Source organism: Canis lupus, chromosome 13, assembly GCF_003254725.2.
Source record: "Canis lupus dingo isolate Sandy chromosome 13, ASM325472v2, whole genome shotgun sequence".
NCBI lineage: Eukaryota > Metazoa > Chordata > Mammalia > Carnivora > Canidae > Canis > Canis lupus.
In genome coordinates this window covers 23,728,065-23,747,903 of record NC_064255.1, presented here as the reverse complement: position 1 = coordinate 23,747,903, position 19,839 = coordinate 23,728,065, and the positions used below count along the sequence as shown (strand labels likewise).

The 19,839-nt window shown below is 49.3% G+C and overlaps 1 long non-coding RNA gene across 1 annotated transcript; it reads right to left on the bottom strand.

The window, feature by feature from the left end:
- Positions 1 to 7,081: 7,081 nt before the first annotated feature.
- LOC125752329 (uncharacterized) lies at positions 7,082 to 18,093 on the bottom strand. Its single transcript, XR_007401558.1, has 3 exons — positions 17,636 to 18,093; positions 16,842 to 17,459; positions 7,082 to 7,594 (listed from the first exon to the last, which is right to left on the bottom strand). It is a non-coding gene; the product is annotated as an uncharacterized LOC125752329 (long non-coding RNA).
- Between the last annotated feature and the right edge of the window lie 1,746 nt (positions 18,094 to 19,839).

Below are 19,839 nucleotides of genomic sequence, written 5' to 3'. Positions count from 1 at the left end.
ATTGGCACTGACATAGGATATGGAGCAAGTCTGAGAAGAAAGTCCCTAATTTCGACATGGTGCTCTGTCTCCAGAGACTCCTCTAATACCAGCTACTAGTTAACTGAAGGTCAGGGCCTCACTCTCTGGTCAAATTCGTCCCAGTTTGTGGATGTGATGTGAATGCTCCCAGAGCCTGTGGCCAGCCCAAGCTAAGCACTCACAAGTAAATTAATTAGACTTCCCACAGCTGAAAGACAGCTGCTTTTTTATTCACTCAACATCAACTTCCCACCATTCTCTTTCATCCTTTTTTTCCAGATCACAAATGGAAAAGGAAAAAATAAACATGCCCTCTAATCCTTTTCTGGCTCAACCCTCAGAAAGTCTTCACTCAGCTGATGTGAAGTGTCTTCTCAATGACTCTGGATTGGCCACCTTCTCCTGGTTGTCTCTGGCACCCCCATCAGAAAAGTGCTCTTTCCTCTGCTCTGCAGATGTTGCTCACAGGTCTCTGTTTTCCACCAAGACTTGTTAAACTTGCCTTAGGGGCTTTGTCCTTCAGAAGATTTCATAAGTATTTGGAACCTGGTGGCAATTTGAAACAAAATTACATAGTTAAATTTACCATGCCCTGAAATCATTTTTAGATTTTTGCATGTGTCTTAGAGTGGGTGCATTAGTTTTCTATTGCTGTGAAACACAACACCACAAATGTAGAGGCTTAAAACAACACACACCTGTGTCCTCACGGTTTCCGTAAGCCAGAAGTTTAGGCATAGCTTAACCGGCTTCTGTGCTGAGGGTCTCACTGGACTGCAATACACATGCCAGTTGGGCTGCCTTCTCATCCGGAGGCTCAAGTGGGAAAGAATCAACTTCCAATTTCATTTAGGTCGTTGGCAGGATTCATTTCCTGTGACTCTCTCCCTGAGGACCCTGGCTTTTTGTTGGCTGTCAGCAAGAGGCTATCCTCAGATCCTTGGGACCACCCTTAGCTCCTTGCCAGGTAGGCTTATCTACTTCATCGAGCCCACAGGGAGAATCTCTGATATGACAGTCTTATACGACCTAATCATGAGAGTAACATCACATCCCTATTGCCATATCCTCTTACTTAGGAGCAAGTCACAGTTCCTGCTGGCAATCACATTTGAAAACCATCTGTACTTCATATTTTTCTCTGAATTGAGTCCCCCCTCTTTCTTAGCCTCTTCTTTGGCAATAACATCCAGTAACATTTTCTTACGGCACTTTAAAGTAAATGGCTAATGCCTGCTTGTTTTTAATCATAATTTGCTCAACATCAAAATTAATTTCACCCTACCCCTGTCATCAGTGGTACACAGCCTCTGAGATGGTCCCCAGTACTTCTCATCTTCTGCTATTCAACCCTCATGTAATCCCCTCCTAAGTATGGATTGTATCTAGCTACGTGTTTCTAATTAATAAACATTGGCAAAACTGATGGATGTCACTTCCAAGATAAGGCCACAAAAGATTGTGACTTCTACTTCTATCTTGTGTGTGTTCTATCTTGATTTTTCACTTTCTCACTATGAAGAAACCAGTACTTGTTGTGAGATACTCTATGGAGGGGCCCATGTGGCAGGGCACCAAAGAGGGCCTCCAGCCAGCGGTTCCTGGGGCACTGAGGACCCGCACAAGAGCTAACAAGGAACTGAATCCTGCCAACAGCTGTATGAGTGAGCTAGAAAGCCAGCTCGCAGCCGAGCTCTTAACATGACTCCAGCCATCTGAGAGACCTAGAGCCAGAGAAATTGGTTAAACCTCTCCTGGATTGTTGACCCAGAAAAACTGTCAGATACTAAATGGTGCTGTTTGAAGCCAGTCAGTGTTGGGGTAATTTGTTGCACAACAATAGACAGCTAGTACACTCTTGAACAATGGTTTATGCCCTGCACCTAGAAAATATAATTCTAAGGGAATAGGGTTAGGTGATGTTCCAGTGGGACAGGTGGGGTAATGGAGAGTGGCTTGAGTGAGTGGCTCAGAAGCTTCCCAATCTGCCTCTTTACATCAGGCTTGGAGCTTAGATAAGAAGATGTGAGGGGGGAAACTGAAACAGAAGAAAACAAAACAAAGCAAAAAATAGAGTTATATCCTTAAAATATCACTGAGCTACTGGGAGGCAAGGTGGCCCTGCTTGGGGTATATGAGAGCAGATAAGATGTAAACAGAGATGGGCATTCTCCTTGGGTCGGCATGGAACACAGTGGTGCCAGGGAGACACAGTAGCCCCACCATAGATACCAAGCACCGTGGCCTTGGCAAGGACTTTCAAAGCTTGGCTGTGAACATCAGAGCAGAAAGCTACAGCTGAGAAGAAGGAGAGTAAACAAAAGGCTGGAGCCAGAAGGACAGAGTTCACATGTACACAGGGACCAGACCCTGGGACTTCCAGAAATAACCGAAGTGAGGTCCTTGGCAGGGAACACTAGACAGTGAGCTAAGAGACCGACACAAGGTGAGCATAAGGTAAACATAAATATTTATCGGCTATTGACAACACAGAGGGTGTGGTGGCTATGGAGACTCTGATCCTCCCCAAAGGCTGGGGTCCCTGGGGACCCAAGACTACACAATATTTTTTTCTTTCTGATGGTTTGTAAGTCCCAGAGTGCAGCCATTCCCTTGCCATCTAGTGTGATGTATGCTGGACATTCGGTGAAGAATACAGATGGAGAGAAAGACACAGTAGTGTTTCTCATTTAATGATTTTAATACAGATTTCTGCATCACCCCCTTGGCCTTGTCCCTTGGCTGCTTCATTTGCAGGGTTTGTCAGGGGCAGAAGCCTATACGTATGTTCAGTGGTGCCCCGTGCAAACATCAGCCAGCCACCTTCCTCCTCATCACTTCACAGCCGGACTCCAGCTCAGATTGTTGAAAAGTATAACCTCAAAGTCCTCCCAGACTGAACCCACTCTTCCAGTTCTGGCAGAACAATCAACCCAGAAAATGTGGGATAGAGGAGAGCATTAATGCCTGCATGAACCATTTCCAAAATAATAAATGATACTGTTCTAAACCATTAAGTGTTGGGGTAATTTGTTACACAGCAAGAGATAACTAATACGCCCTCTCCTGATGCTTGTGCATCATACCTAAAGGAGCAGCATTAAGACATCATTCCAAGGTGGGTAGGTGGGATAATGAAAAAAGCAGGACAACTTGGGTGAGGGGAATTAGCTGACAAACCAAAGCCTTGGGTTTTAGTCCCAGCTGTCCCAAGATCTATCAGCTGTGATACTCAGTGAGATCATTTCCTCTTCTGTAAAGTGGAATTAATGATAAATGCCTTTCTTACATCACACTGTTATTATGAAACTAAAATTATAGAACCCGAGTAAAAGCTTTGTAATATGTGAGGTTATACACTGAGTAAGGGGTTATAATCATCAACATTATCATTATCATCTTTATTGCTGGCTGTTCTAAGGTAAAACCAACAAAAGCTTGAATATCCCAGTCAAAGTCCAACCAAGTAAACAGAAACCACTCTACGTATTTGGAACAGGAGGAAATTAGTGCGGGGAATGGGTTATACAGGTGACACAAGGGCTGAAAAACCCACCGGAAAATAATGAGGCAACCCAGAAGTTAATAATAGCGGAAAGCTGCTACTGCCCCTTAGCTGGAGGGACAGAGGAGGAGGCAGGGGTGTAGGAGACCAAGTCCTGAGGTCACCCTATAACCATGGTGGGATCCAGAGTCAAGGAAGCCTTCTATTCAGTGAGAAATGCAACAGCATGCTAAAAATGAGAGTAACATAATGGAGAGACTCAAAGTCCCGAAGCCTCAGACTCCAGGAGTGCATGGGAATTCATCTGGTCCAAGCCCTCATTCTCAGGCAAGACCCCAAAGAAGAAAATGATGGGACTTGACCAAGAACATGACACAGCTGACATGGGGCAGCCTGGAACCCAAACATCCGAAGTCACAGCTCTTTTTCACAACACGAAACTTTACAATGACCAACAGCAGAGGCAGTTCAATTCGACGAAGAGATGTGCTCCAAGAGTTGATTTCTAAGACTGTTGTGTGGACCATAGAATTAATTTTCCCACAGAAACAAGGTTATGTTGGCTGATTAGGTTCCCCGACTGGCTGTCAAATGCCTATTTAACTCGCAACATGGGAAGGAAAGGAAGCTTCCTACTCCAAAGTAATGAGAAATCCAGAAGCTGGTGGATATCCTTCTCATGCCTCCCACCCCCAGGCCCCCAGGCCCAGCCCAGGGCAGAACAGAAGAGAGGATCCTCCCCCATCTCCCTCTGCCACACCGGTTGATGCTTCTCCTTGCTCTGCAATTAAGGGGAGATGGGTGGGGGGCTCCTCCTCACAGTCTGCCTGGTAAGAAAGTCTTCCTTCACCACCAGGTCCTTTCCCCCTGTTTGCTCCTATGGTTGCAAGGCCAGCAACAATGGGACCAGGAGCTTCTGGAAGGCTGAAAGAACGTCTTTCTTTCTTCTTTTTTTTCTCTTTTGTCCCTTACACTTTGGAACCCTTGAGGCCAACCCCATCCTGCCTTCCTCACCCACAACCATGTCCTCCCTAGTAGGGTCTGAATGAACATCTTCAGGAAGGGGATTGGGGAAAAGTATAGTCCTTCTAGAATAATTCTATATTTAGAAAATGCAAAGCAATTCCTTGCATTCTCATACTCTAAGCTAAAGTCACATGTGTGCAAAGGGACAAATTCAGCAAAATCCTAATTAGAGTAGGGATGCTTCTTGAGCTAACCTTAGACACTTGAGAGAATAAATGTGACAGGGCTTGTGGATGGTGAGGGTGTGAGGGACAGCTGGCGAGGTGAGAGTGCTGTCTTCCTCCTTTCTCAGGGGCTGCCATGAGCTCATTCCCCTCCAAGGGAGGGGGGCAGAGATTTCCTCGGACGGTTGTCAGGTTGCCCACACTTGATGCTCTGGTCTTACACATGTCACCTGCAGCTGGTGAGCTCCAGTTCCAGGAGCCAACCACCCGAAAGAGAGGAACTGGGCATTCCGCCGAAAATTAGACCAAGGGCGAAATTCCTGGGAACTTAAAATGAAATGCAACTTGTAGCTAATGGAGAAATGGAAACTGAAATAGATTTTCTGCTCCGCTGGTTGAAAGGCGGAGATATATTTCCTCAAAACTTGACACCACCTTCCCATTGAAGAGGACAGGAAATCAAAGTTTGTACGGCTTTGGCAGCACTCACAAGCCAGTGCCCTTTGCTGTGAAGCTTCCTCAGTCTGCAGAGGCGGAAGTGACTGTTCCCCATCCTTCACCCCTTGCCCCGGCCCCTTGTTCTCATCTCACTAGGTCAGGGCTACCGGATATGGCCACACTGGCAGTGCACTGCACAAGTCAAAAGGTGCCATTTTTCACCCACTGCAGTGTGGATGGTGCCCCCTGGAGTTGTACTGTGCTACTATTAGAACAAAGCTTGCCAGTTGCCTTGTATTGAGGCTGACACCCACAAAGCCAGGACCTTTTAGCTGAGTTGCAGTCACTTCTGTATCCCTGGCACCTACAACAGTGCCTGGTGCAGAGTAGAACCTCAATATAAACTCCCAGGGATTTAAGAAGCAACAAATTCAAGAGGCACCGAGGTGGCTCAGTGGTTGAGCATGTGCCTTCAGCTCAGGTCGTGATCCTGGGGTCCTGGGATCGAGTCTGGCACCAGGCTCTCTGTAGGGAGCCTGCTTCTCCCTCTGCCTATGTCTCTGCCTCTGTGTGTGTCTCTCATGAATAAATAGAACCTTAAAAAAAAAGCAACAAACTCAAGGAGGGAGTCAGCCCCAGTCTTAGACAAAAAAAAAAAAAAAAGTAATTATTTGAAATGGAAGCAAAATCCTAATTGGAGTAGGGAGGCTCCTTGAACTAACCTTAGATACTTGAAAGAATAAATATGACATACGTGGTTAAGATCCAGTTCCAGAGTCAGAAGGATCTGGGAATCGAATCCCAGCTCCACAGCTTACTAAACCATCCCAGGCACATTTCTAAACCTCCCTAAGCCTTAATTTCCTCCCCTGTGAGGATCAACTGAGCTCTTGCCTTAGCATAGTGCCTGACACGTGGCAATGGTCCATACCTCTTAGCTGTAGTGATGAAGTATGTTGTTAGTGGCGATGAATCAATACAACAATAATCCCAAAAGACAAAGTTTAGCCATTGATATTTATAATCCACAAGAAGAAATATACCCAAGGCATAGTAGGTGCTAAATTAATGCTTATTGAAGGAGAGAGGCGGAGAGAGGGAGGGAGTGGGTGGGGAGAGGGCACTGAACGGGGAATCAGAAGCCGGCTTCACATCTGCCGTCACTAACAGTGTGACTTTGGGCAAATTCCTTTCTCAGTCTCAATGTGCTCCTTTTTAGTAAGGAAGGGCCTGGAAGCTGTCTCCAGTGCCTGCTGGATCCCCTCCGGCAGAGAGGAGCCCTCCGGCCCCCATCACTTCTGCTGTGTTCCCTCATCTCCTGCAGGGGGTGCTGCTGAGTTAAGAAGGAAACCTGTTTTTCTGCAGCCTGGTTCCCAGCTGCCAAGTTTCTGTATTAACAGCAGAATGGGAATTAGGGAAATCACTTACTTGTTGCTGAAAATGCCTGAAGCAGTAAACGAGTCATTCCATTTCCTTTCTTGCACTTGGCCTCTCCCGGTGCCATGAAAGCACCATGGGTGTGGGGAGGCAGCTGGCCCTGGATTCCAAGTCTATTCCTCTACATCCGGCCGGTGACCTTGGGCAAAGGCATTTGCCTTCCAAGAGGGGGCTGGGGCCCTTTGTAGTCTGCCCAATGAGGGTAAGAATACCACCACCCCAGGAACTTTGGGGGAAATTAATGAAATAGCGTTCGGCAGTTAAAGAGCCCTGTGTCTGGCACGTAGTGGGTATTCCAAAAAATGCTAGTTCCGTTTCCTTGCCCTCTTTTCATTCACCAGGGTCCATGGTCAGGGTTTGAGAAGAACTGAACAGGGAACGGTGATAGAGCCATGAGGAGGCAGCTTTCCGAAGGGGCTGCTGGAGGAGAGGACACGCCATCTGAGACAGGAAGGATGAGAGAAAAGGTGTCCCGGGGAAAAGAACCGGAAGGATGAGAGAAAAGGTGTCCCGGGGAAAAGAACCGGCAAGTGCAAAGGCCCTGCCCATCTCATCCAGCTTCCCCTCCCCCATCCCTTTCAAACTGACCCACAATCCAGTGGCTCTGTCCTCAGAGCCCTGAGGCACACCCGAGGACAGCAGTCATCTGCCCAGTTATATGAATTATGTACCAGGTCATGTCTTTTTGAAGACCCAGGAGCACATTTTATTCATGTCTGTCTTCCCAGAGCTTGGCACAACAAATGCCTTGATGAACAAATGAACCAATGGAAGTGCCGCATGCGTCTTCTTTCCAAGTCTCTTATCGGCTGTGCTTGTATACATGCATCCTGACTTTTAGCTGCCACCCATCTTTGCATATCTTGCACTTGGTACATTTATTGGGTGCCCAATGAACGCTTACTTTGTTCAACTCAAATTGCATTTTCATTTAGTGAGCACCTGCTGTGTGCCAGGCATTTTGGTGAGCGCTGGAGATGGAAAGATGCATGGAAGGCCCCTCCTAGAAGAGTAAAAGTACAGGGTCACATACTAAGTTCACATCTCATGACTAGGTGCTCTTGATATGTGCTCTTCCACTAATACCTCACAAAACCGTGCAATGTAGGGGCTCTGACTGCACCATTTCACAGGTGAGGGAATGAAGGAGGGAGACTCACACAGGGTGGCAGAGCCAGACTGAGAGCCAGGTGTCTGGTGCAAGAGCCCATGCCAGTCACCACTTTGTCGTGTACATGCAATTTAGACATGAGTTCAGTTTGGGAGAGCAAGTGAGTGGGGATGACAGCTGGGCAAGTGTCCCCAGAAGACAGTAGGCGTGAACCGGACCTTGAAAGACAGGAGGATTTCTCCAGATGGGATCACAGTGGCAGTGAGGAAGGCACAGAAGAGAGGGAAAAGGAAATGTTCTAGACAGAGGGAAGAGATGTAGCAGCCCAAGGAAAAGACGGCGACAAGGAAGTGACACAGAGCCGGTCCAGGAAACACAGGCTGCTCTTCCTCTCTGGAAAGTCAAGAGCTGAATCTAAAGCAGGCCTCTAGAATAGCATTTTCTAGAGACAAAGTGTCTCCCATAGGAATTTCCACCCTCTTTTAGCCGCTGACCTGTGTGACTTGCCCGCTTGTAGTCTGGTCCCAAACACGTAGTCACCATGCACTAAATGGTGTGCCTGGCACCAACCACCGGAACTCCCACTCTCAGTGGAACACCTGAGGTTCGAACCTCTCTGGGCTTACACATCAACTCCAGTGTTCAAATGTCACCTTGCACAAGTTATTTCTCTGTGACCAGTTTCCTCGTCTGTTAAGTGAGAAGAGCGATCCTGTAAGACCATCATCTTAAATGAGTTCGAGCATGTAAAGGGCTTAGGACACAGCCTGGCAAAGAGTAAGCGCTGAGTAGACGTTGGATACCACCCGTGTGCCCTGCTGTCGAGGACACCCTCCTCATGTGATGCTTATGAAGCGCCAGGCACTGGGCTAGAGGCAGAAGGTTCAGTGATGAGTAAGACCAAGCCCCAGCCCTCCGGTGGGTCAGTCTAGAAAGAGTGAGGCTTACAAAAGAAGGGATTACGGCAGGGGGAAATAAATTAATAATAAGGAAGCGCTAGTGTCTGTGGTGGGATTTCTGGGTGCCCGGTACCATGGAAAGTTAGCATATATCCTACCCTCCACCACCACCCCCAGAGCTTTAGGGAGATGCCCTAGGTTCTAGGTTCTACTTAAGAAACCAAGGTCCCTCAGGAAGGGATGCAGCTGGTGTCCTGGTTCAAACCAGAGGCCGTACTTCTACACTTCTACCGCGGTGTGCAGCGGAGGAACGCGGCACAAGGAGGAACAAGCTCGTGCTCCGGTGGGTGAATGAGGAGGCCACGCAGAGGACATGATATTTAAAGGGTCTGTGATTTGGGACACCTGGGTGGTTCAGTTGGTTAAGCACCTGCCTTCGGCTCAGGTCATGATCCCGGGGTCCTGGGATTGAGTCCCACGGCGGGCTCCCTACTCAGCAAGGAGTCTGCTTCTCCCTCTCCCTCTGTTAAATAAATAAATTAAATCTATATATTTTTTTAATTTTAAATAAAGGATCTGTGATTTAAAGGATGCTGGCAGTACAGGATGCGAGGTCTAGTGGTGGGAATGGTACCGTCATTTATAGAGAACAACGAAAAGTTGTCATGCCAGAAGCAGAGGGCAAGCGTGGGAGCTCCGGCGGGAAAGAGGCCTTGAACGCCGACCTATGGCATTCAGACTTGTTGCTGGAAAAGCCAGAATCGCTGAAGCTTCTAATCAGGGAGATGCTGAGCAAAAAAAACAGCACCCCCCACCCCCACTCCTCTGATGCCCCCACCCCCGGCCCCCAGGAACTGGGGCCAAGGCAGGATCCACAGTCTTCTAATTAACACACCCCGTCAAGGAGCCTGTCCAGCCTCCATATGGTGCATAAATAATTTACAGTGACGGAGCGTGTTTATGTGGGATGGCAGCCAGCCGCCTTGCTCCTTCAGCCCCAGTGCTTCCTCTCGCTCGACTGGCCAGCGAGGTCCCCCTGGACCCAGGGGGAGGAGGCCCGGGAGCACCCAAAGACTCCCTCCAGCATGACCCGCCCCTGGGGAGGCAGAGATTTCCCAGTCCAGGAAGGCTGCAGAGCACCCCCGGCCTTGGTTCCCAGGGAAATCACGTCCAAGCCGCTGAGGCCTGATGGGGCCTTGTGTGTTCTCAGCACATTTCTCAGAAACAAGCCAGAGAGGTCTGACGTGGCCTAGGGGACAGGGCTGAGGGCAGGACCCAGACGGGAGAGGCGGGGTGGCGGGGGCCTGGCCGGCAGGGCTGCTGCCTGAGACTGCGGTGGGGGTTCCAGCTCGGTCCCCAGCTGCTTCAGCAGCTGCAGCCACTGCACCCTATCACCCTGCCCACGCGGGTCCCAGAGCACCCTTCGGCCTGTGCACCGGCTCTCCCTCCGTGCCAAAATTCAGTCTACCAGATGCAATAATCACAAAGGTGATCGCGATTCATAAGAAAAAAATAGACTTTTATCTCCCTCTTCGCTGTTCCTGGCACAGACCTCCTAAAACCCTTGGAATTTCCTAAGTGAGGGGGTGAGCGAGGTGTCCTTTGTTATGTTAACTGAGGTAACTTTTGGAAAGCCCCTAAGTCACCTAAGGCTGAGGGCTGGCTGCCAGGGTTGGAAACTTCAGCTCCACCCTCTGACCTCCTGAGAGAAGAACAGGCCTGGAGGTTGCCTTCTGTGGCCAATGGCCAATGATTGAATCGATTGTGCCTATATAATGAAGCCTCCATAAAAAACCCAAAAAGAAGGGTGTGGGACAGCTTCCAGATTGGTCAACCACAACACTTGACACACTGCTGGCCCCCAAACCCATGCGGACACAATTTCCTGCATTTGGGACCTCGCCCTATGTATCTCTTCATCTGCCCGTTAATTCATATCCTTTAATATCCTTCGTGATGAACCAGCAAGCCGATGGATAACCTGGTTTCCTGAGTCGTGTGAGCTGCCCTAGCAAATTTATGGAACCCGAGGAGGGGATTATGGGAACCTCTGATTTATCACCAGCCGGTCAGAAGCACAGAGACAACCTGGCCTTGTGACGGACACCTGAAGTGGAGACAGTCTTAGGTACTCAGCCCCTTGGTCTGTGCAGTCAGATGCCACCTCAGGTAGCAGTAGACAGTATGAGAATTTAGATTCTAGGACACCCTGGTGTCGCAGAGAATTGCTTGATGGTGTCGGAAAGTACCACACATCCAAACTGGTGTCAGAATCCTAGTGATGAAAGCAAAGTGATCTCCAGTTTTAAATCCTCCTATAATAATCCATACCAAAGTCATGGGACTTGGGCACTGGGACACCACAACTCACCATTTGTATCTAACTGGTGAGATGTTGTGAATCCAAGTGGCCATGGCAGCGACTTCAGGACAAGTAGAAAAATGCCTTTTGCTCAGATCTCGGCCGAAAAGGAAATGGTTAAATTGGATAAAGGATTTCCATCGGATAGGATTAGGAAGAGAGCTCCCAGAGTTTACCTATCTAGGCTTGGATTTTACTAAACTCTTGCTGCAACTATGAATTATCTTGTTAAATATAATAACTTGTAATATTGAGCAACAGAAATACTTGGCAGGGGCTTAATGTTACAGGCAAGCAAACACACACACACACACACACACACACACACCAATTCTCATTATTCATGGTAATTGTGTTCTATAAAGTTGCCCTGAACACTGAATTAGTGAATGCTGTATCATCGCTCCTAGGCGAGATGGAAGGTTAGGGTCTGGGGGCCTCTGGCCACAACATTTTCATCAACTCATCAATACATAACCTTGTGTTGTGTGTGTGTGTCTCTGTTTAAAGGCATCTTATTCAATACATATTGCTGATTTATCAGCCCTGAACTCGTGGCCAACAGCACTGTTATCTCACAATCTAAATGAAGCTTATCTCACACACCTGTTTTCTCCAGAAGGCACATCCCTGCCCCTGTGCCCAGGCACACAGCACCAAAGGCAGTGGCTGGGGAGCCATTTTAAACAGTGAAATCACGGGGGGGGGGGGGGGGGGGGGAAGGCACCAAGATACTCAAAACATGGTACTGACAGGTTACAAAATGGACCCTTGTTGACAGGACAGGAGCTGAAACGAGAAGTCAGAGCATCATCCCACCCGGAACGTGTCAGGGGAGTCAAATTTTGTCACCGCTCTGTGTGTGTCCTTGAATGGTTAAAAGGGCCACCGAGTATTGATTTGGAGGTTACAAGCAAATATTAGCCAACAGGGGCAAATTTACAAATGCAGAAACCACAAATAATGAGGTTCCACTATGTGCACGTGTGTGTACATATGTACCTATTGCACGTACATATAATACCGTGTGTGTGTGTGTGTGTGTGTGTGTGTGTGTGTATGATACTTGACTGTGGTCCCCCGGGAGGCCAGCCACCCGAGCTCCCTCCACTGGGCTCCCCAGGAGATGGGGAACTGCCACGGCTATGCTTGGCAGCTCCGGGATGCCAGAGCGGGAACGTCCCCCTGAGCCGCGCTAACGCCACACCTCATGCAGTAAGCACTGAGCGGAAGCCTTCTCTGGGGACCACTGCAAACAGCCTACACTGCCCTCTGCCCGGAAGTCATCCCCTCCCATGACCTCCTGGTTAGGGACAACTGAGGCCCACAGGCCCACCCAGCACCGCTCTCCTTGGAGCCCCTCCTGACTTGCACACAGGCAGTGACCCACTCCCTCCTCGGCGTGTCCCCCGCATATCCTGTGGGGTAATGGGGTTCCCTGTAGAGCCTGTTTCCTCACCTAGACTGTTAGACCCAAAAGGCAGGACGCCTGCCTTGTGTGCAACTTTATACTCCTAGCTCCCCACCACAGTGCTCCATGAGCAGGAGCTGTTGAGTTTTCTCAAATCACAGATGGCAGGAGCGGCAGGAACATTCCCGATCAGCCACCCCAGGACACTCAAAGTGGGGGGATGGGATGGGGGGTCTATGACCAATTGGCAGCGACAGCCTCACCAGGGAGCTGGTTAGAAATGCAGATTCCAGGGCCCCTCCCCAGACCTTCAGAAACGGAATTCCAGAGACAGGGCCCAGCAATCTGTACTGTAACAAGTCTTCCAGAATATTCTTATGCCTACTAAATTTGAGAAGCTATGAATCTGTTCTACTCCTCCATCCCCATGGAGACTTGGTGAAGGAAGTTGTTTCCCCCTAAATCAGACATTTGGCTAAGGGCATCTCAGGGGGAGGAGGCCAGCAGGTGCCCTCGCTGAAAGCAGCCTTTCGAGGTGCTTCTCAAGACAAGCATGGTTCTCCCTTTGGTTCTCATTCACGGGCCTTCTCTTCTCTGCTCCTCTCTCGTCCACTCTTCCTCCTCCTCCTCCTTTCTCTCTCTCTGTCCTTCCCCACTTCTCTGATGCTCCCTTCTCTCTCTCATCCGGGGGAAATAGCTCATACTCTCTCGGCCCCTATTTGACTTGCATGTCACGGAAATGACCCTGCCTCCCCTGGCCAGCTCAGGTCAATCCCGAGGACACGTTACTTCCAAGGGGATGTTTTTGTGATGGTTGGAGAAAGGGACGGGGAAATTAAAGCAGTCCACCCAGAGGGCAGGAGTTATCTTGAAGCTCTTCCTGCATCCAGTTGTCATCCCTGTTTTCCCCCACCAACCCTCACAGCACCCCCCTGGCACCCCCCCTTGGCACCCCACCACCCCCCTCCTTCAGCTGTGACTACAAGGTTTGTTTTTCTCTGCAGTGGGCTCTGGGTTAGACATACAGGCAACTAGGTGAACGTTCTGGGAGGCCCGTTAGGGTTTCTCAGAATGAGTCATTTTTTCAAAAATAACAAAACCTCTCGACATCACTTGATTTCAGCATTCTCGACAGGCTCTTGTAACCTCTTTTGCAATTGCATTCCAAGCACGCCTGACTTCGTTCTCAGGCCTGATGGCAAGTCCTCCCTCCCTGCAGGACTTTGCTGATAGACAAAGAAACCAGGCTCAAGATCTGCAGGTCCTGGTCCAGAGCACATTTAGTGCAGATGACGGGAGGAAAGTATATGGAGACTCTGGAGGGCAGTGGGCAAGGGGAGCATGAGGTCGGAGAGGCTGTCCTGGCTTCTGACCTCCAGTCACTCTCTGGAATTTGACAAAGCACCCCACTACACTGCCTTCATCATCCTAATTAGGGCCGGCTAAGAATCCCAAGAGAAATCACTACCATTTTTTTAAACACTTCACAGTTGTACAAAGCACACTTCACTTCCATCTCCTGGTGTACAGAGGGGGACAAATGAAGCTCCCGGAGGCTTGGAGAAATTGAATGTCTTGCCCCCGTTCTTACCACGATGATGCTTATTGGGCCAGGCACTTTGCCAGCCGTATCTCCGGGGTATACATTTTATTCGTAGGTGCCAACAGGAAGGGTATTAGTCTCCCCATTTTCTAGATGGAGAAACTGAGGCTCAGAAAGGTTAACTAGCTTGCTCAAGATCACACAGTGAGGGGCAGCACTGGAAACTGAGCCCAAGTGTGCATGGCTTCAGTGCTTACATCTTCCAACGCATCCTATGCAAATACCGCTCTCAGAGCACCGTGCACCTTTCTCCACTGGCACTTATATCGTGGATTTTTTTTCTTTCCCTTTTCTTCAGAGAGAGAGAGAGAGCACACGTGCAAGTGGGGATGGGGGAAGAGGGGCAGAAAGAAAGAGAGAATCAAGCAGATTCCATACCCAGGACAGAGCCCAACCCAGGGTCTCTGAGACCATGACCTGACTCAAAATCAAAAGTCAGACACTTAACCGACTGAGCCACCCAGCTGTCTGTTCGCATCATGGGTTTTCATTGACACTTGAAGTATCTTTGACCTGTGAGCCCTTTAAAGCAAGGAGAATGAGTTGCTCATTTCTGTACACTAGGGCACAGCTCACTCGTTGACATACACACGCAAACACTGTTGGTTAAAGGCGGGGTGAACTCCACCTCTGGCCCTCAGACCACAAACCTGGATGTGTCCCCTCGACACACTGCCGCTCCCATTCCAGAGCCATCAGAACTTGTGGTACCCGAGGAAGCCACATCTAAACTTGACTGCTGTACTTCCCGGCCATGGTGAAGACACCTCATCAATCTGGGTTCCAGCTTTCTCATTGATACAAACATGCTGCCGGACAGGAGATGCTCAGAGGGCACCCTGGGCTCTCACAGAGGATGGTTCTGAAGGGATGTCGAGTTTTCTCAAGAAGACAGGGTCTAGGGCAGCCCCGGTGGCTCAGTGGTTTAGCGCCGCCTGCAGCCTGGGGTGTGATCCTGGGGACCCGGGATCGAGTCCCACATCGGGCTCCCTGCATGGAGCCTGCTTCTCCCTCTGCCTGTTCCTCTGTCCCTCTCTCTCACTGTGTCTCTATGAATAAATAAAATCTTTTTTTAAAAAAAGATTAAGGATCCCTGGGTGGTGCAGCGGTTTGGCTCCTGCCTTTGGCCCAGGGCGCGATCCTGGAGACCCGGGATCGAATCCCACGTCAGGCTCCCGGTGCATGGAGCCTGCTTCTCCCTCTGCCTGTGTCTCTGCCTCATTCTCTCTCTCTCTCTGTGACTATCACAAATAAATAAAAATTAAAAAAAAATAAAATAAAAATAAATAAATAAATAAAAAGATTTAAAAAAAGAAGAAGAAGACAGGGTCTAGCACATATGTTGATTATAATAGTTTTTTTGCAGAAAAAAAAAAAAGAAAAGGTGGAGTAAAACTCCACAGAGTTTGTAACATTAGCCCAATGGTATTCTTTACATTTGCTTTTGTCTCTGTAAGATCTTTGCACAAAGGAGAAGTGAAACCTCAGAAGACTCAATGCGATGTGACTAAAATCCTGTGTGAATGAGGTATAGCATGCCCACCCAGTATCATTATTGGTTTTTGCTTCCACTTTGAGACGTACGCTAGATGTCATTTTCCTACCGCCTCCACCCCCTTGCTGTCACCTCCATCCCCAGGCTGAGCTGGGCTGGGTGACCCTTCGCCATGCTTACCTCTGGGCATGCATCACTTTGGACTGAAACTGCCTGCTTATTTACCTATCTGCCAGGAGACTGTGCACCTGTGCCCGTCGATTCCCAGCTCTCCTCTGCCCGATGGCTCTTCACATCTCCAGCATTTATCCATTGGGCAGCCCAGAGCTGCCACCCAAGAAATGTTTGATGATTGCACAATGTCACCAATTCCGTACTCCTGCAGGGTCCTTGGCTCATCTCAGGGCCCAGCCACACGCTTCCTCCACATGATAACCCTGAGGACTCGGCAGCGTTTCTCTCCTTACGCTCATTTTAAAGACGAAGATGCGAACTTATCCACCACCACACAGTCGGGAAGCAGTAGAGCCCACACTCAAATCGTAAAATCAGAGATAATGAGGTTTTGAGAAGACCTCAAAGGCCACCTGAAACAGAATTCTTCAACCTGTTTTTATTTTTATTTTTTTAAGATTTTCTATTTAGGATCCCTGGGTGGCGCAGCGGTTTAGCGCCTTTGGCCCAGGGCGCGATCCTGGAGACCCGGGATCGAATCCCACGTCGGGCTCCCGTTGCATGGAGCCTGCTTCTCCCTCTGCCTGTGTCTCTACCTCTCTCTCTCTCTCTGTGTGACTATCATAAATAAAAAAATAATAATAATAAAAAAAGATTTTTCTATTTATTCATGAGAGAGGGGCAGAGAAGCAGGCTCCCTGCAGGGAGGCTGATACGGAACTTGATCCCAGGACCCCGAGGTCACGACCTGAGCCTCAGGGAGATGCTCAGTCACTGAGCCACCCAGGTGTCCCTCTTCAACCTGTTTTTAGCAAAAGAATCTGTTTTTTCCTTCTTTCCCTAATGAAATCAAACTCAAAATCATAATATGAAAAGGACCTGCTCTTGATGAAGGAAAAGTAGAAAAACTGAACACCCACAAGCTCAGCTCCTCAACCTACCCTCAAGAGGGAAGGAAAGGGATCACGAGCACTGCTGGAGAACTATGGATCCAAACAAACATTCTAGAACATCTAGGTCTATGTTCAAATCCTTTGTCCATTCAACTATAGCACCCCACCTCCCTGACATTACCTCCCTCATTCAAAGGCTCCCTCTCCGTCATTTCTGTGTCAAGCATTGTGCTAAATGCTGTCAAAAATGCCAAATATGTCGAGATTAAGGTCCATGGATGCACTTTGGTCCCCAATCCTACCGTTTCCTGCCTGAGAACCTTGGGGAAGTCCCTTGATGGGTTCCTGCTCCTTGGCTGCTTCATCTGCAAAATGGCTCCACGGCTGAGGTTAAATCGGAGTCAACTGGCCCACGAACATTAACACTCTGTGCAGGACTCGACACCCACACATGCTCCCAACGCATGATGGCCTCTGCTGCCTCAGAGTTCTCCACTGTCCAATGCAGAAACCACTGGAAGGGCCTGAGATCACTTGTGTCAGGATGTGTCCTTTATTACCTTAATCACTGTGCCCTTATACTTACAGCAGTTTGCCTTATGTCACAAGGGAGTGGGTTTACGTTTATGACCCCATTCCTGTTGGGACATTGATTTAAGGATGAAAAAAAAGGGGGGTTGACTTCATCTCGAACATCCAGAAAGCCAGCTTACAGATGGGAGACGTAGGGGGCCAACGTGGTGTGGAAGCACCTGAGCGTCAGGAAATCAGGAGACAGGGACACCTGGGTGGCTCAGCAGTTGAGCGTCTGCCTTCGACTCAGGGCGTGATCCTGGGGTCCCAGGATCGAGTCCCACATCGGCCTCCCTGCATGGAGCCTGCTTCTCCCTCTGCCTGTGTCTCTGCCTCGTTCTCTGTGCCTAGTGAATAAATAAATAAAATCTTAAAAAAAAAAAAAAAAAAGGAAACCAGGAGACTGATGAGCAGAGAGCTGAGGAGGAGGAGGAGGAGGAAGAGGAGGAGGGAGAGGAGGAGCACAGGTAAGGCGGGGGCGAGAGGACACCCACTGCCTCTAGGCACCCTCTGCTCTCCCCACCTCTGGTCGCTATCTTTCTGGAGGTGACGACAGGTGCCTCGGTGGTATAAATTCTCCTACCAGGTTGGAAGCCTCCCAGATTCCCTGCAGGACTCGCAGGGGGGCGGGGGGGGGGAGGCGACAAAGATGCCACAGGCAGAAGCCTCCAGGAGTGGCTCTTCCCCTCTGCATCCTGCGTCTTCGGCTTGATCTGAACGCAGTGGCTGCCTGGCGGCGGCTGCTTCTGCAAGAACCTCTGGTCCCAACGTCGGAGCGGACTGTTCTCTCGAACAACAGGTGCTCCGATCTTCCAACAGGTGCACTGTGCACCTGCTCCTTTCGCTATATGGCTTCCCTGCTTTTTCAATCTCGTGTCTTAGGGAAGAAGGCAGGCAGGGGCCCTTAGCCCACAGGTGCTGGGGGGCACAGAGCACCCAACAAGCACCTGAGGGTTGTCACTCTACCTCCAGCCCTCCTTCTAAAAGCCTCTCTTTCTAGAAACATCCAGTAACCTGAGCCCTCTAAGGGGGTGGGGGGAGAGTTGGAGGGCAGGAACACAATGACCCTTGCCTTGCAGACTCCCCGGTCAGCCAAAGGGCGCTGGCAGGCCTGAGGCCTCGTGGCATGACGGCATTGCCTGGGGCAGCAGAACAGCAGGGCCCAGCCAGCGGCACCCTTGTGAGTTCTTGGACTGGCCTTCGGCCTCCAGCACACCCAAGCCTCTTGTCTTCCTTCTATGTGTGGGTCAAGGGAGGCAGGTTCCCCTGGGGTCATCCATTGCCTTTCCCTTTCTCTCGGTCCTGGGGCCCTCAGACTGAGGCCAAGTTCAGAGGTCTTGAGGCCAGAGTGGGAGGCACCTGATGCAAAGCAAGAGGCCAGGGTTCAGCATTAACTGAGGAGCCCGTTCAACATGCACACACACCCCGTGCTTTCCTTCAGGAAAGAGTGTTCAAGTGAGCAGGGCAGTGTGTTTGGGACAAGCTCTCTGGCTAACTCATGCTTGCTTCACCACAGAACATGGAGCCAAAGAAGGCACTTTGTTTTCCAAAGACAGACAGACAGACAGACAGAGTCCTTGAGAGGACAAATGCTGGGCAGGGATGTCAGAGCGTACATCAAAGAAATTGGGCTCTGTGACTCTGTGGCTCAGGACCAGGGACTCTCCTGTCCGAGCTCAGTTCCCACCCTAGGACAATGCCACTGTTAAGTCCCTTCTAGCTGACACTCTGCTTCTACAGGGTGTAAGTCCAGCCTTGGTCCCCCAGAGCCGAGCAGGCCTCCAAAAGAACAATTCTTCGGAGCCTTTCTTTAATGGAACAAAGATCAAGCTTTCACGGTCCCACTCCAACACCTTGAGATTTCTCATTATCAAAGCAGGCATAGAAGACAGAGGAATAAAGAGGACAATGAGGGAAGGCAGGACAAGGGCAAGCGTGGTGGTCCTCAGTGCTCATTCCTTCACTCCTTCCTGCTGATTTCCATCTGCAGGGTTCCGAAGAAGCTGACTACCTCCCGCTCCAACAATGGGACCTTGGCTAAGCCCATCACTGAGGTCCATCTATCTGCAAACAGTGATTGGTCCAAGGCGGGAGTGAATTTCAGGGTATTTGATGAAAACATAGGAGAGAAATCATTTTCTGTAGCTTTCTGGATATCAACAAAGTACATAACCAAGGAAGTGCAAGAAGCCGCCTCACAACCAACAAGAGAACCAGCTTTAAATGACGTTGACATCATAGGAGGCCGAGTGAAGAAACAGAGAAAAACCAAGTTCTCAGAGGCATCTTTGAGCTGCTGGATCAAGCATGGGCTGAAGCACACATTCTAGACTTTTTTATTTATATAAACCAATAAATTTTATTTATTATGTAGAGGTCAGCTTGAACTAGGTTTTACTACTTTCAACCAAAAGATTCCTGATCCTACCCTCTCTAGTTGTGAAACATGATATAATGATTTAGCTGTTTATGGTAATAAAGCTCCTTCCTAGGCCATGTCTCAGCTGCTATATCGAGCCAGGTGAGTGTTATTTACCTCGTTGAAGTCAGGTTGCCTGTGAAAGTGGTGAGCTTCCCATCTCTGGAAGCATTCAAGCAGAGGCTGACTGGCCCTCTCCAAACATTCTGAGTAGAGAAGAATAATAGCAGGTGCTAAATCTGTGCTAAGAATTCTACAGACAGGATCTCATTTACTTCTCCCACAATGCATGTGAGATACTCTGTGTG